Genomic DNA, 16,898 nt, shown 5'->3' on the forward strand with positions numbered 1-16,898 from the left:
CCCTGGACATTCAGCTGGGTAAGACAGGTAGACCAGCATCTAGACATTTGGACAGGCAGATGGCAGGGCAGGCCTGCTGGGGCCTTTTGGTTTTCAGCTGCTGGAGGCTGCTATCAGCCTGGATCAGGCTAGGCTAGCCTGCTCAAGCTGAGCTTCACCAGTCTTATGGCCTGGCTCGCTTTTCTCCATGGAAACCTGCTCCACACTCACCCTGTGATTGGCTCGTACAATCGCTAGACAGACACTCTGTCTTACAATACAGATAATAATGGGCCTCTGGCAGGATGAGAGCAGGGAAAGAGTGATGGCAGAAGGCCTTTCCCTGCAGATTCTGCCCTTTAGAATGGATGCACACTATAAGGATATGAGAAACTCCACACTACAGGTATGTTACTGCCCACGGCGTGCAATCTATGAAATCTACCTAATGCCCTAATGCACCAGACATTGCTGTGCATCTTAACAGATTCATGATCATTTTGCCAGCTGCCATCCCTTTAAACGCCTGGAAGGTAGATGAGACAGAAAACCAAAAACAAATGCTAGACAATAGGCAGCAATGGACACTGAAGCACACAAGGTACATAAAGCAGCTTATCTTTCTCTCTCTCATCTTGACAGACTCTTTAACTCTAAGACACACACAAATGTGTGTGTGTTCATGGATACATATATAATATTTACAGTCGTTCCTTTCTTCAAAGCCTGAGCAACAAAAGCAAAGCTTCTGCTCTATTTACACCACAATGTCTGGGATCGGGGGAGTAGCAACACAATGCACAAAGATGAATTCCGACAAAACAATGCCACCATAAGAGCCTTCCGCATTTAGAGCATTGAAACAGCAGTTTGCTACACGCATTGCTCGATCTTCCCTATTCTTCGTGCATGTAGCATGAGGAATGCTACACCCTGGAAGCGTGCCTTGAAAACATGCTGTTTGTTTCCTCCCTTCTCTTCTCATCCCTCAGTAAGAAAAGGATATATTTGGGACAAAAGGGGATGTATACACAACAAGCTGAAGCCAATGTCAAGCACTGTACACACACACACACTGTACACTGAGCCAAAACACTGTGATGCTTGAAATTAGAATGCCTTTTCATGCAAACAGAGGCACTTACTGCGCAGGTGACAGCCTGGTATTGCAGACGAAATTGAAATGAAAAAACAAATCCAGCTGCTTTTTTGAAATAAAACTTAACTGGCTCGCTACACAAGACCGTAGAGAGAAACGGTGGCGGCCCCACGTGACGTTTACTCACCGTGTTAAATACAGACAAACCTGCGACATGTCTCAATGCCCATTTTTGCTCACTGCACCACATCTAACCTCTTTGGCAGAGCAACGCTAATATGTTTAATGAACTCATTAGTCAGAAATGAAGACAGACAGTGGCACGACGCTTGGAGGGTGGAAGCACAAAGGGCAGAGAGAGAGAGAGAGAGAGAGGAGGAGAGATAGGAAGGGAATGAGAACAGAGCAGCTGATGTGGGAATGGTGACTACTTCATGGAGCATGTTCTTGTATTTCACAAAAGGCGGTGTCATGGGTTACAGCAGTTACATGGTCTCATTATCCTCTGCAATAAACTTATCAACCAGAAGCTGAAGAATCTCCTTATCATGTCAACATCTTCAAACCTGATTCGTCAATTCCCAGCATCTCGCAACAATTCATCAGAAATGACAACCTTGAACGAATCCCTCTTATCTTATTCTCCCCACTCCACTACTGGGGACGAAGGTTAACCCATGGCCTTTGTCCATTCATTCTGAAATGATTTAGCGAAGGATGTAAGCAAATTCTCTACGAGGCAAAGCATTCTGTGTGAAACAAGTCAAGTCCGCCCCCCCGACAGTTTAGAAAGGTCTCTACCTGATTAACCGCAGTTCCAGCGACCTGAATCCGGAAGTGTTCCCTTTCCCGATGCACGCAACGTTATCGAACTGTCACCGCAGTATATATGGCTGTTTACTTATTCATGGATGGATTAGGGCAACTAACCCAATCAATCTGCTTCCAGTTACCATGGCTGACTTTATTAGATAACATTAATGATGCATTAGTTGTCCATACGTGTTGAGTTTCTCCCTTGTCAGCAACTACGATTCAAATGAGAGCACAATGGTTATTGGCCGCACACGGATCGAAACCAGGAGGCAATTGCGGCACTAAATAATACTACCAGTGAATATGTTATTGTCAGACGCTATACTGTCACAAAAGACAGATTACAGCCTGCATTGTGGAGCTGAAGGATGTCTTGCAATATGAGCTGCAAACATTAAGTTCTAGGAAATACTGCAGTCAAGCAAAACACAAATGTATAAATAAAGGCAAAGACCATTGTCTCATCAATATGGCAAAGGAATTTAGCGAGAAAGCAATAAGAATATTGTACTTTTTCATCGATTGTGCCGTATTAATCAAGACAGAGAGGCTTTACACAGCACTGTTGCTCTCCACGCTTCGATTTCAGCTTCAGTTCTGGGAACCACGGTGCTGTTCTAACCGTCTATACACTCCAGAACAGTGCGGAGTTGTGTGTATTTCATGAAACCATCTGGTGGCACTTTTGCTCAGAGATACCGGTCTCCTCTCCCTGTCAAACCTCGAGCTTTGCCAGAGACGGCGCCGAGGCCATCTATCAAAATGTCCAATGTGTAGAGTGTGTATTGTCTAATAGAGAAACGGAAGCAGAAACGCTGTGATGCGGGAGAGAGTCAAGCCTCCAAAAGCACCCACTGCCTTTGAACATCTCTGCTGCGATGGATCATAACAAAAACCATTAATAAGAGACTAATCTGAGCAGCCTTCTCTCATAATCACATATCAAAGGCCTTTATTACTCATTAACCACACCTCCAGATACTTAAAACAAACGCACGGCGGGGTTTTGCCGTGATTAACACTGAACAATGACTGCTGTGAGGTTAAAACACAAGATGCTGCTTTGTCTGCTAGTCACTCATATCATCTAATAACGGACATACACACACACACACACCAGAGGACGGTCACACACACACTTGTCAAACAGCCCCCGTGTCATGTGTCTGGGCTTCCATTGTTTACCCGGGATGGAGGTCAAATAAATCGAGCAATTGAGAGAGAAATGAGTTGTTTGTGTGGCCCAGACAAAGCAACAAACAAACAAACAAACACACAGCTAGCTTAGAGGCTATACGCTTTTAGCACTGTTGATAGCTTTAGCCGGAGGGGAGGAGGGGGGGCCACTTCATTCACACTGCGCGGTCCAGGTATCGCTTCGGACCGGGATGTTTCTGGCTTAGCAACCCCGCTCTTGCGTGAGCTACATCCATAACCACATTATTTCCAACATGAGCACCCAAAACCCGGCGTGAATCAGTGAACTGTGGAGTGCGGAAATCTTTGGCGTCGTTCTAATGTCCCTGTCTGTCCCTGCCTGCCGTGACCGCTATCTGCCAACCGGGGATATCAACAGCGACGCAGTCAACAGGCCGGGGATGTAGCGGGGATACGTACAGGTTGAGTAGCGGCGCCGTAGCTCCGTTACAGCCTGGCAAAAAAGGGGTTAATGCTGCCTACCTTAGGGTGGTACGCCGGCTTCCAGCAGCATCCAAGCGGGACTGCGGAGGCTTTGATGTGACACAGCGACGGCCGAGGTTTTTGCTCCAGAAATTGGGTAGAAAAGCTGCGGCGGAAACAGGAACTAAAGGGGAGCTGGGGTCTGTGGGTATACGGCAGTCGGCGCTGCTCTGAGGGGACCCGCTGGATGGCCGGTGTCAACACAACCACAGTGCGGAAAAAACGCAGCTTCCGGTGTCAACCTTTCAGAATAATACGCGATCCCGTTGGAACAAAGAGGACGCTATTCGGGAAATACGAATCAAAAGGGACCCTCGGCGCATTTACTTAGGGTAAATGTTGTAATTTGGTAATAAGGGGAATATTCCTGTTTAGCAAATGCTTTGTCTCGTCTTGGATATTCCCCATACATTCTTCCGAATGATCGGTCACAGCAAAAAAAATATAATTGTTCGACATATTTTTCATCTGGTTCAAGTGAGACTTTTTGGTCAATTTATTTCAATTCTAAATATACAAATGTAATCGGGGTTCACATGTAATGCGTTTGGTGAACTGTATCTATTCATTTTACACTCACCGACTTATACAGGTTTGCCTCATGAATCACCTTCCATTTCTCTTCACTTCTCATGCCCATTGGTTTCATTCCCAAGGTTTTATTTTGAAGGCAGTGTGCGTTGGCCCTGCTTTATTCTATCTCCTTCTGCTGGCTTTACTGAGGGTGATGGAGTCTTGTCTGATGATGGGAATCGGATGGAGTGTAGGCTGCAGTGCGCAGACCAGCGTCAGTTTACTGTACTGCAGTCGGGCTGGCAGACTGGCAGACTGCCCGGTATCACCGTGCGAGCCGGAGGGTTCACTCCCCCACCCCCGGCAGTGTGACTCTCTTCCCGGCCATCAGAGTGTCACAGCACCGGTGCGGGAACAGCATCAAACCAAAAGCCCCTGACAGTCAAGGAGATCCCTCATCTGTCATATCCAGTGTTGACATGGTTACTCCAAAACGTAATGTGATACTCTCTGAATCCATTCTATCACGTTGCCCATTACTCACAAGGCTTTAATTCATTGTCAACTCCATTGCTCATCCATTACATCTTCTATGGCAGCTGGTCACATTTCCATTCCCTCATTTGACTGATAACACAACACAAACGATACCCTACACTCTATTTTGCATGATAAACTCAATGCTACAGTGGGAATCAACCCAGGGACAATCTTATCAGCTGTTTATTTCACCTGACTGAGGGTGATAGGGATGCTTTTCACATGTCTCTCACACTTTATCTATTTATCCTGGTAACTGTCTGGATTGGAATAACTCTTGGAAAGGAGGCCTGGCCGATGCCGCAGCATTACAGACACAAATGCTCACCGCCAACAACCATATATACGCTAAAATACTGCAAAATAGGAATTCTATGTTAGAATTGTCATAAAAATAGATTAATCATGAAAAACACTGATTACAATCAATCACTGATGACCAATATCAATACAATCGTTAATAGCTGATCTAACAATGAGGAACAATGCAGCTTTTCAAATCTCGATTGCGTGGGTGTCTGTTTGCATGAATTCCAGCATGATGTCATGTGCAGTGTTACAGCGATGACAGATGTAAACGGGTGTCCCTGGAGAGCTTAGTGGGCGCCTCCATCGCAGTGATCACACTTCATTCACACCTCCCAAACTCTCCTATTTAAAAACTAGAGATCTCCTTGGCAGAAGTGATTTGTGCCACATTTTGTTCTATTACATCTCTCCCAATCCCCCATTTACTTCAACTACAGCTGATACTACCCAGACACAGAGCTGGGATAACATTGTACTCTGAGCACCAAAGCTTTCTGAAGATCTAATCTGAGTTTGATCAGTAAAACAGCTTGAAAGAAGAAGAAGAAGAAGAAGAAGAAAAAGACAGACAATCAGATATCTGGCGGTAATTGGCAGTTTGCGGCTTCCTCCTGTCAGTGTACGATCAAATCAAGCATCTGATTTATGGTTAGATTAGTTCTTCATTGATTCCTACGTGTGGATTCTATCAGTGCATTTACCTACTTAGATTAGATTAGATTAGATTCAACTTCATTGTCAGTGAGCAAGTACAGGTACAAGCCAATGAAATGCAGTAGCATCCAACCAGAAAGTGCAAAAGTGTACTATTATATATACAGAATACAGAATATTTACAGAAAGAAACAGAATAAACTATATACATTATATATACTAACTATAAATATAAATTAATAAATATGTAAAGCAGTGGGCAGCCAAAGTGAGATACATGGAGGCCACCAGGCTTCAGTCAAGTGCCAATTGAATGTCACTATCCAAATGACTGATAAACTTCAGTGTGAGTTGAGCAAGAGAAGCACTTTTCAGATACCAGCTTCAATTTAATAATTAGCTAACAATTACTACACGGCTCAGCATGGAAACGAACACCACACCAGCAAACACACACACACACACACACACACACAGCTAAGTATTCACTGATGTTTGGTAAGACTGAATATTAAATACAGGTGAAGAAATCAAGACAAAATATATCACAGAAACATGATCATCTCCTCTATATTGCAAATAACAAAAGCCCAAACTACTGCAGCTCATTATTACTGCTGTGGCCACAACAGCAACAGATGAGAAACAATTAGTACTGCTTTTACTATTAATTATGCTGATCAATGTTGTCAGTAAGAAGAACATCAGTTAGAAAGTTAGAATGTTACAATTTCCCCAAGAGATTTGCTTCCATTATGTCAAACTTAAGTTATACTCCAAGAATATTAAATATCATATTTGTTTACCCTGGCCTTTCTGCAGAAGCAATGAATTCATCTTTGGATCAGGGTAATGTGACAAATAAGAGCAATAACTAAAAGTTCCGAGCATAATCCCAGGCATATCATAAGTTTTGAAGTGAGTCCGAGCCTTTTGAGACAGATTACTTTAACGCTGTGAAGGAAACGGTACAGTTGCGAAGCCGCTTGGGTTTATGAGTGTGATACCTGAGTTGGCAGAGTTGTTTCTCGCCACGTCATCAGTCAACAGCTATAAACTACGGTTATAAAAAGGATGGACATAATTACACTCAGCAGCTGTCCCTGTAGGGACTTGCTTGTTTGGTGCTCGACAATCGTGGTTCAGATGATGTTTATTAGTCCACTCCTTTGTCGTACAGAGGAGCAGGAGGCATAGAGGCGCTGCAGCTATTGACTGTGAATGAGCCGTGTCGTCCCTGGGGGTTATTCTGTTGTTGTTTTGAACTTTGTCCAGCCTGTTATGAGCAAGGGTGCGAGAGTTTATTCACAACTAAATCAAATTGACACAACAAAATCATTTCATTCATTTTTTTTGCTATCCGTGTTGAAAAAAAAGGATAAAAACAACTCGTGAGCTTCACTCCTGTGGTGAGGAGCTGATTCACAATAACAACCCCCCGGCTACATTTAGGAAACAGTAAGCACTGATTTTCCATCCAGTGTGACTGAATGAGCCCTGACTCATGTTACTGACACAATAGCACCATCTTGTGTTCAATAGGACACATCACACTGTCTGCGTTGTATGATGGATGTTGTACAGATGGAAGATGTGACTCAGTGGAGCTTTGACTATAACATGAGCTCATTGCCAGGGAATTGAATGCATCTTTGTAGTTCAGAGAGTCGGTTTACTAGCATCCACAGCACACACACACACAAAAGAGTGTTGTTTATTATCTCATCTTTGTCGTCATGGTAGGCGTTCTCTCAGTAGTACAGAGGCAGATTGATCACTCCTGCCTTTGCTGTCTTTGCTGTCTTTGTTGACCTTTTAGGAGTGAGAGACACAGGAGGAGATTCTAATGGAGAACAGAGTCCATGTGGTGTCAGATGCTGTTTTTGAGTGAGAGAGAAAAATGGACTAAGAAATCAATGCGTTGTGACAGCAAATATTTGCTATATGGGCACTAAATGTTCATCTCATCTCACTAAACGTAGTGCGGGACATGAGTGGGGACAGAATGTGACACTCGATAGAAGTCGACATCAATTGTACGTACAATTGTGAATGTTCTTCTATCACACAGATATAAATAAGTATATATTGCGCTGTACTGATTTTAAAGGCCTTGTTTGCATCCCGTGAGAAATAAAAGCAATAACCATTATTTTCTGGCATAGAGATGTCAGTCAAAGTCATGAAAAATAAACATTAAATGTAAAATTAAGTCATAAATAGAGTCATAAACAGGATTATAAACCCTATTGGGACTGCAGATACAGATAGGTAAGGGATCTATCGTAAAAAAAAGGAGATAACTAATTTTATTTGAATCAAAAGCTGTGTTATAAAGTAAATATTCAGATATTTTGCCTGGAGGTCCTTCTACTTTAAAAAGAAAGGGAGATATCGAGTTCCACAGTTTAATCTGCACTTCAGAGGAACAAAAGGGAAACATTCTGCGGTGAGGCGACAATCAGAGGCTGAAAAGCTTTTGTCATTTCTCAAAAGAGATTTGATCAGCTCTACCTGTGGGCCGTCCCAGTTGATTCAACAACTTTGTAAGGTTTACATTGTGGTGTCGTGAGAGTCGTGTCACATGGCCTGACGTGATTTGAGCTCTGTCGGTCGCACGACTGCTTAGAACCGCAAAACAATTGTGGCTGCTCACGCCCTCTGAGCAAAACACTGCTAAAGTATCTGTTTACATCACAGTGACGCTGCAATCACTCACAGCAGATTGGATATTCGGATAGTTTTGTTACACACACTCATACTGTGTCTAAAATCTACACATCATTCAAGCTGGGATGTCAAATGAAAATGCCTGAGGTTAAAAAGGAAGGGACCCCAGGATGGAGCCCTGATGAACTCCAAATCAAAATCAAATCTTTGTATTTAGAAATATACTCATTCATTATTTTTACTTGTCTGTGTGTGTTTTGAGAATGGAATCCCCCTTTGAAACAGGCGGAATGCCACCAGAGACAGAAGTGATCATTGCTGTCTTTTTAGGACGTTACACTGGCCACGGGGAACGGGTTTGTAATAAAATAAAGCAATGGAATAGCCAATGGAAATAATTATGTCTGTCCCGAACAGCCGTGGATCTCAATCCTGCTCCTCTCTGGACCCACAGCACTGCACACTGACCCATGTCTTCCTGCCGTGGCAACTAGTCAGGTATTTTACCTCTCCAGCTCAATTCACTGATGAAGTCACAGTCATACTAAATAGTAATTCAGAGTTGTTTTGTTATATAGTATATAGTGTGTTTAAGTCTGGTCATGATGGACACTGTAATCCCACAACACACACACACACACACAGTGTACTGGAGGGCGCAACTTCATTATAGAATTATTCACTCATTAGATAAGACTTATTTCTGACTATATTGCATATTTGTAGTAATGTCATGTAAAATATATTGGTTAACAACATGTATAACTTGAATTCTACATTTTTCTGTGTATTTATTCATTCCTAGTCATGGTAACTAAGAGCACAAAGAGGAGATTTGTATGGTTGAGCTTCATTTGGAACTTTGCGGACTAATCATTAATGTGTGTTTGTTTATATCATGTCTCCTCAAATTTGAATGAGATTCGTAAAAGAGTCAAAGCCATGAGGAAGGACGAAGGATGTGCTACCTCTCTCTCCTAACGGCTTACGAGCTTGTGGGAAGTTTAGTTTCTTGTTTTGTTATGAGGAATGAGGCAATAAGCAGTGAAATGACCAGAAACTCTCTGAAGTCGTCCTTTTAGGAGCAGACGTATGGGCTGAAAGTAAAGCAGAGACGGGGGAGGACAGGCCTGATGGGGTTTTGTGCTGATTGCAGATTGCTATTTCAGTAAACCTAACTGCCCAGGTTAACAATCTCATCTATAGATCCGGCCCATTGCAAGCAAGACGAAGTAAGTACCAACATCAGACAGATCTGGTCTTTAGTTTGTGCTTGCAAGGATGCGTCCGGGAGCAAATCTTTCCCCGGGACTCTTTCAGCAAGTGATTCCATCCTGCACACATCTCTGCGGCACCCTGATCCGGTCTGCACACCGCCTACCAGACACTGCTACACACATCACAGTGACGGTTCTGGTAAAGACTCGTCACTGCGACAGGGGATTATAGACACAATCTCTAATCCCCTGAGCCTCCTGAATCATTTAGGATTTTCTCCCTAGTTTCTGTTGCCCTTGCCTCTTTCAATACCCGACAGAATCATGTTAGATACGATTACCCTCTCCATTTGTTCTCATTAGAGTCGTAAAGACCTGCGGCATTAAACATCAGGGACTGTGCACTACGGGCTTCTTTTGCGATCGTGAGCAGAACCTTAACTGTTTTTCTTCTCCCGCAGAGTAAACATCCCCTATGATTCATCTTTAATTCATGATTTCTTTGATTTAACGCTAGGTGGTGGTGCAACATCATTTCTGAAAATTGCCAGTCACTCAAAAATCGTGCACTGCATATCAGAGGGGCACAGCAGCAAGCACACACACATCATTATAGATCATTTATCCCATTCAACATTATTCTGTGTAAGGACGCAGCTTCTCTCTTCTTCTCTTGTTTTATTATGTGCAGTGTGTAATACGTGTTAACTCTGCTTGTTTTATATTTCATGGCCAAAACCAAATCAAAGACTTCCTCCAGGCATATATGTAAATGTGTCTGCTGTCCTGATTCTAGGTCAGGGATGAAGATTCAGCTCTTGGTCAAATTCAGATAAAACACGGCGATTACAGAAGTTCAATAAGCAACCAGCAGGTGTCACTAAAGCTTCTTCATACTGCAGCAGACTCTTCACACAGACGACACTGCAGTCACCAGCATACTTAGAAGATAACAAACACACATACTACTGATAATACTCTCCTCTGTGTCCATTCACATTGCTCACTCTCATCCTCCTCCTCATCGTCAGCAACTACTAAAGCCACTTGTCAACAGATTACTTTCATGCGTCAACGTTAAAGCAGTCGACAGATGAAGAAGAAAGGGTTGCCGGAGCACTTCTGACATCCCTCACACCCACCAGAGCTCGTTCACAAGGAATTAAAGATGAAAAATATTTCTGCGTCCGTGGGTTACGTCCCGGCATACATAATCCAGCACCAGGAGTGGATGGTAAAATAAAGAAAGCCTTTGATGAATATGAGGCTAAACACATTCTAAAAACACAGGGACATTTATCAGGATGATGAAGGCGAGTAAGCCAATATGCTTGGGTATGTCCTCATAATGTATTCATTATAAAAGCTTTTCATTTTAGCATCCGTTTCATTAAGTGGAAGTGCGTTTTGCCCAGCATACTGGAAGCGGAGGAGTTTTTCCTTGTTAATCACTGGTAAAACATATCTGTCTCTCGCCTTTGCGGCACTGCAGTATTCTCACAGTGATTGTTAATCAATGCGGCTGAAAAGAGAGCTAAATTGTTCATATTTGTCTCACCCGGGCTGTGTCAACAATATCGAATCAACCTGTTGCTGATGAGTAATAATGAGGAAGATGTAGGTCATCGTGAAGGGAATTTGTCTTCATTCCGCATTTGTGATTCATGCATAAGCAGGCGATGTATGTTTAGACGGTCAGTGTGGTCGACAGGATGTGAGTAGTGTTGCTACACAACAACAGCTTATTTGGCAGGATTGAGTCCTGTGTGTTATTGAGACAAATTGACTTGTTTCCAATGGAAATCACTGCGTCCCAAACTGACTTGTTTTCGTCTCATCAGTGCTGCGATGCACTGATGAAAGGAAATTGTCAAAACAGTGGAAAATGAATACAAAATGTGATGAGAATCCTCTTTGCTCTGGTTGATGTGTGTTTGTTTTTCACACAACACGATTCTTTAACAGTAATCACTGGGAAAATGTCAAGTATGCAAACATCACGTTTACATACTGAGTGCTCGGTTTTCCACCGCGCTCTAAAGAAACGCGCATGTTAGAGGAAATGGAAAACAAATTTGACCGGTTCAGGCTCCTACATCTGAGCTAATGAATGCTGAAAGATGAGGTATAGAGGATGGAGGGAGGGAGGGAGGGAGGGAGGGAGTGAGGGAGGGAGAATGAGATGGATGGATGGATGGATGGATTTCAAAACTCAGAGGCATCAATTCACTCCCAAACACACACAACGTCACCAATTAGATGATCAATGAAAGCACACCGGCTTTATGATGTGTCATTCTAAGAAATCCCCTCTGGCAACTGACAGCCGGCATCTGCTGCAGCATCGTTCTACCTTCGCCAATCTATGGCTGATGGGAGTTCCTGTGTTTACTGTTTGCAAGCTAGGTTAATAAATGACAAGCGTCCCCCTCTGTGGAATTACCTGACATTTAGACTTAATGAGGAAACAAAGCTATGCAACTGTGAAAGTCATCAGTAGCTACTGTCAGGATGGAAATGCCTCCTTGTAAACGATGCATGTAAGGTCACCTCCCCTGTACACCTCCAACAGGTGCTAAACACAGCGGCTGAGACTCGAGTATCGGACAAGAATGCCACCTTTTGTGTGAGAGCGAGAGAGACGCTTAAGCACCATCTTGTACTCGGCGTGTCAAGTGGAGAGTTAAATTGAATCCTGGTGGTTGTAACTGTCACAAATCTGCCGGCGTTAAAGAATATGCGGAAGAGGAGTTGGCTGAGTGACTATTCTAATTTGAGAGATAATGGGTTATCTGGGAGATCTCTTGCTGTAAATGGGCGGTGCAGCAGCAAAGTTGTTGGAAAGATAGCATTTATATTCTGTGCAAGTGTCTGTGTCTCCCTGCGTGCCTGTGCGGGCTGTGAACTGAGCGAGGTGCTGAGTGTCTCCCTTGTAAAAACCGCCCTGCCAAATCAGCAGCCAGGTGGTCACATGTTTATTTCCTTGCCTGTTATCTGCTTCCCCGTTAATGATAACACACGCGGTGGCCATGCTGTCTGGAATCTGCTAAGCAGCAGGATCGGAGACGGGGCTCCTGTCCCGCTGATCGCGAGTTTAAAAGAACACAAAGCAGCAACACGAGCCACCCACAGACCTGCACCAACACCATAATAGGCAGGAGGTGGGGGTGGTGTGTGTGCATGTTTGAGTGTCTGGACTCATTGTGGTGTTTACATGGAAAGCAAACAAGACAAAAATATTATAATGAAAGCCGCTCGGCTGTCATTCCGATGCGATTTCAGACCAAAATTTGCACAATAAGCTGGCATATTCATTCCTTTCCTGCATGACACTAATTCCTGGTGCTTCGCTATGACTCAGCGGTATGCGAGGGTATGTTGTGTAAGCATACACAAAGTCGGCGGAGGATGAAGCCGTAAAGATGTCGATGGCGGCCCTCATTGTGTGCCAGCCTCGTTTGGCAAGGGCGTCTCCTCCCTCTGACTAGGGGGGAGAGAGGCCACTCAATAAAGCTGGATGGCGATCAAGAACCTAAATTGAACCTCGCCCGTGCCTCTGACAAGATGAATTTGCTTAATAATGAGGGCATTTAGGATTGATGGCTAATGGAGAGGTGAGCCCGGATCTCTGAAAAGCCCGAGGGCTCAAAATCCAAGGACTCACACCCTTTGACGCTCACATCCGTGCAGCGTCTGATCCCTCAGCAGTTGAGAGACAAATATTTGTGGCGCTTTGGTGGAGGAATAACTGTGTTTGGCGTTCCCCTCGCTATCTTCCATCTTGCCGTACTTCACAGATCTAAGAAAAGTAAATCATGTATTATATATATTTGGCCGGAGGCAGAGCTGTGGATTGGTGACTGTCCATTGGGTGACCTGGGGATTGCGTCCTGTGTTTGGGTTTTTTTCCCCGCCGTTGATGTACTGCAGTTCTGGCTGGCTGTAACCTCCAGCGTGCGTGTCCGCCGCAGCTGGGATGAGGGTCAGACATTTCCAATGCGAGGTCATTAGACTCTCTATGGAAACGCTGAATTGCAGCGGCGGCGGCTCGTTTGCGACGGCATTAGGAATGCATGTTACATCACAGCCGGTGACAGGCAACGGATTACAGGGTTCGTGTCCTCTGGTGATCCAGTCTAGTTTGAAAGTAAATGAAGTTTTAAACAACGAGGAGAACTGGTAGTGAGTATTTTGCGTAGGTCTTTGTTGGTACTGCTGTTCAAGGCCATTGATATGCTTTTATTGTTCAGCAAAGAAAAAACTGAGAAGAAGAATAACTGAGCCAGAAGGTGAAGGCGCCGAACTCACCTAAAGGTTCTGGATTCGGATTGTGGATAAAAAGGGGAAAAATGTGTTTCCTCTGTAGGGGGTCTGGATTCATCCTTAGCGATCAAGGTGAGACGCTCAGACATCAGAACGCTGCTCCTTTCCCCCCTGGAAAGAAGCCTGCTGAGGTGCTTCAAGATGCCCCCTGGACACCTGAGAAGGTCAGGGAGAGCGAGTCCAATTGGACAGGAAACCCTGAGGCAGAGTATGCCATCTGGCCTTCAAACATCCAGAGCTCCCCTAGGAAGCGCAGGAGGAAGAGGAACATCTGGACTACATCGCTTAAGACCTGCTGCCTTCCGAATGGACAGAATCTCTGCTGAATAAAATATAGCCATGAGATGCTTTGGGTCTAAATAACGTTCCAAAATACAGCAGTTTATTTTCCAAGATACCTGTCAGATATGTGGCTCAGATTTTACATCCTTCACCTTCATCTGCACCCCCCCTCCTCGTCTTTGCCTGACATTGACGCGAGATAGTAATACGGGAGCAGGAAGGCCTCAGCAGGATCCTGTAGTCATTACTGCAGCCCCGGCTAGATGGGACGTGTTTACCATCAGCAGAGCCCCGTGTTCGTCATGTCATCACAGTGGGCTCATTTCCGCAACAACTCTACCCCACGCCGCTTAAAGGCAAAGCTTTGAGCTTAGATGTAAACTCACGCAGAGAGAAATGCGGTAACGGAAGGACGAAGCCTGAGCACAAACACGCGGCCGAACACACGTAATGGGAACACGATGAATATTTCTGGATGGTGAATACACACATTTTCATTCTAAGAAGGTGTGCTGGATTGGAGTTCCTGTTGAAGACCGCAGATGAAAGCTGCAGTTCTCTTTGGACTCTTTGGAGTTAAACCCAGTCAGCCCCTGCCTTAACCATTGTAAAGAAGTTTTCCTCTCACAAAGCAAGGCAGCCGCCCCCCTCCTGCTCAGCCTCACAGGGTCCCACCTCACTCCCATCCGCCTCCCCCTGGACTTTTGAGGCTCAAAGCCTCCGTTTTCCATTTTCCTTTGCGGCCAGAAGCCAGCTTGCCTTTATGAGAGTTTTATTTTATTTATTTTTTTAAAGCTATAGCCTCAAACATTCATCCTCTGTCTCCACACTTTCTTGACAGTTTCCGTTTTTTTTCCCTCCATCTTCATTACTCACTCACCTCTCCCTCGCCTTAAATCTCTCTTTCGATCCTTCTGTCCTTTCACTCCAAAGACTTTAAACCTCTCCAAAGCTCACTCGTTGGTTCAATTTGGCCCCCCCATTTACCTGCTTTCACCCTCTCATGCAGACAACACAAACTCTAACTCCATCCATATCAAATACGGCTACTTCGTCCTTCCCTACGGCGAGAAAATCCCTCCGAGTCGTCCTGTCATCTATCTAAATGTAATTTCCCTTTCATAAAATGATACAAACATATTCTGTTCTGTCCGACTCTTGTTGAATGAAAGACCTAAGACGGAGGGAAACTGGCCTAAATTTTCATGCTGTGCTTTATTATTATTCTGCTGGCAGTTTGTCCCAGGGCAAAGTTGTGGTCAGCAGCTCTCTACTGTGCTCCAAAGACATAATTACATTGGACAATTGCAAGAAACCACAATCAATGGCAGAGGAGGCACATTAGACACAGTAATCCTTTCACATTTGATGCAGCTTTGCGCTTTAATGTCCACATCACAAGGTGACACACACACACACACACACACACACACACACACACACACACACACACACACACACACACACACAGCTTAGCGAGTTTCCTCTCTTCCCGAGCTAATTATCACTAGAAGCCTGAAAGTGACATTAGCGCAGTTAAAATCACGGCGCTGAATATATGAACAGATAATCGTAGTTAATAAGAAAGAGTGTGTGTGTGTGTGTGTGTGTGTGTGTGTGTGTGTGTGTGTGTGTGTGAGGGTCCCCGAAGGAATTAATTTGCGTTTATTCTTATATCATTAGTGGAGAAAGTGTCCAAACTCTGCTCAGACGCGTGTCGTTTCCTCTTGCATAGGGAAACGAGCCCATCTGTGGGGATTCGGCCTCTGTGCGAGTGGAACAACACGGCATCTGTGTTCCTGTACGTGCCTGAGACAAATCCGAACGCCATTTTTGGAGATAAATCGGGTTGATAACTCAGCGAGAAATTACTTAAATACAACTGTGACGCTAAGCTTTGTAACTAATTTGGACTCTGTGTGCCATCGCTGATATTACAGAGCCGTGAATGGTTGCTATGGTTGCTTTTCAGCCCCTCCACACTGTCGGTTTCATCATCTGGGAGCTTGTCTTGTGCTGCTGTTGCCCCCCGACATGGAAATGAGCGTCTGCTCACTCGCTGGGATTATTCAGAGACAAGATGGCCCCCCTAGTTAATCACTGTTAGCCTGTCGCTGCTTTCTGCTCCCTCTGATTCAGACTTGATATCTCTGCTCCTTATAATCTCCTCTCTCTATGCCATTTACATCATTAGCATAATTAGCAGCATTTTTTATTTTTTTTTTTACTGGTACATCACTTACAGTTAATTACAGACATCTTCCTCTTCATCATCAGCAGCCAAAATTGTCGGGTGCGTGACAGGAACAAAATCAAGCATCGCAAACAATTTGTACCTCCACCAAGGAGGTTCGGTGAGCGGCATCTCCCAAAAAAAAAATAAGTTATTGATGGATTTCAGGGAAAGTTGCCGGGCAGGTTGGACTTGATCCAGGAAAGAATCCATAAAAGGTTTGGACTGATCAGCCTGATAATGGAGCTGTAAGAACCACTTTTAAGATTTGGCCTGTAACTTTTGATCTGTAAATCATAGAATAGATTTTATTCCTGGATTCCTGGATGTAGGCGTTTAATGCCTGGCTGCGTAACCACTGTTTTTGTAGAAGTGGAGCATGTCTGGACCAACGAATGAACAAAAGTAATGTCTATGTTATTTGATATTTTGTATAATTGGCTGCCAAAATGCTAAAATGCCAAAATGCCAAAATGCACGACTCATTCTTGAGAATGTGCTGCATCTCATAAATGAATTAGTCTGTTGAAAGCAAACTTGATAAACAGGCGCAGGTACTGCTCAAGCAAAAATAATGAATCAT

The 16,898-nt window shown here is 44.1% G+C and overlaps 1 protein-coding gene across 1 annotated transcript in view; it reads right to left on the bottom strand.

The window, feature by feature from the left end:
- fut8b (fucosyltransferase 8b (alpha (1,6) fucosyltransferase)) overlaps positions 1-3,755 on the bottom strand; it is a 70,709-nt gene extending 66,954 nt beyond the window's left edge. Inside the window, exon 1 of the mRNA XM_076155137.1 lies at positions 3,575-3,755. The gene's annotated coding sequence lies outside the window, so the exon portion shown is untranslated. The remainder of the gene's footprint in view (positions 1-3,574) is intronic.
- Between the last annotated feature and the right edge of the window lie 13,143 nt (positions 3,756-16,898).

This window comes from Genypterus blacodes, unplaced genomic scaffold (assembly GCF_046128005.1).
Source record: "Genypterus blacodes isolate CSIRO-AG114 ecotype Tasmania unplaced genomic scaffold, CSIRO-AGI_Gbla_v1 ptg000064l_1, whole genome shotgun sequence".
Lineage (NCBI taxonomy): Eukaryota > Metazoa > Chordata > Actinopteri > Ophidiiformes > Ophidiidae > Genypterus > Genypterus blacodes.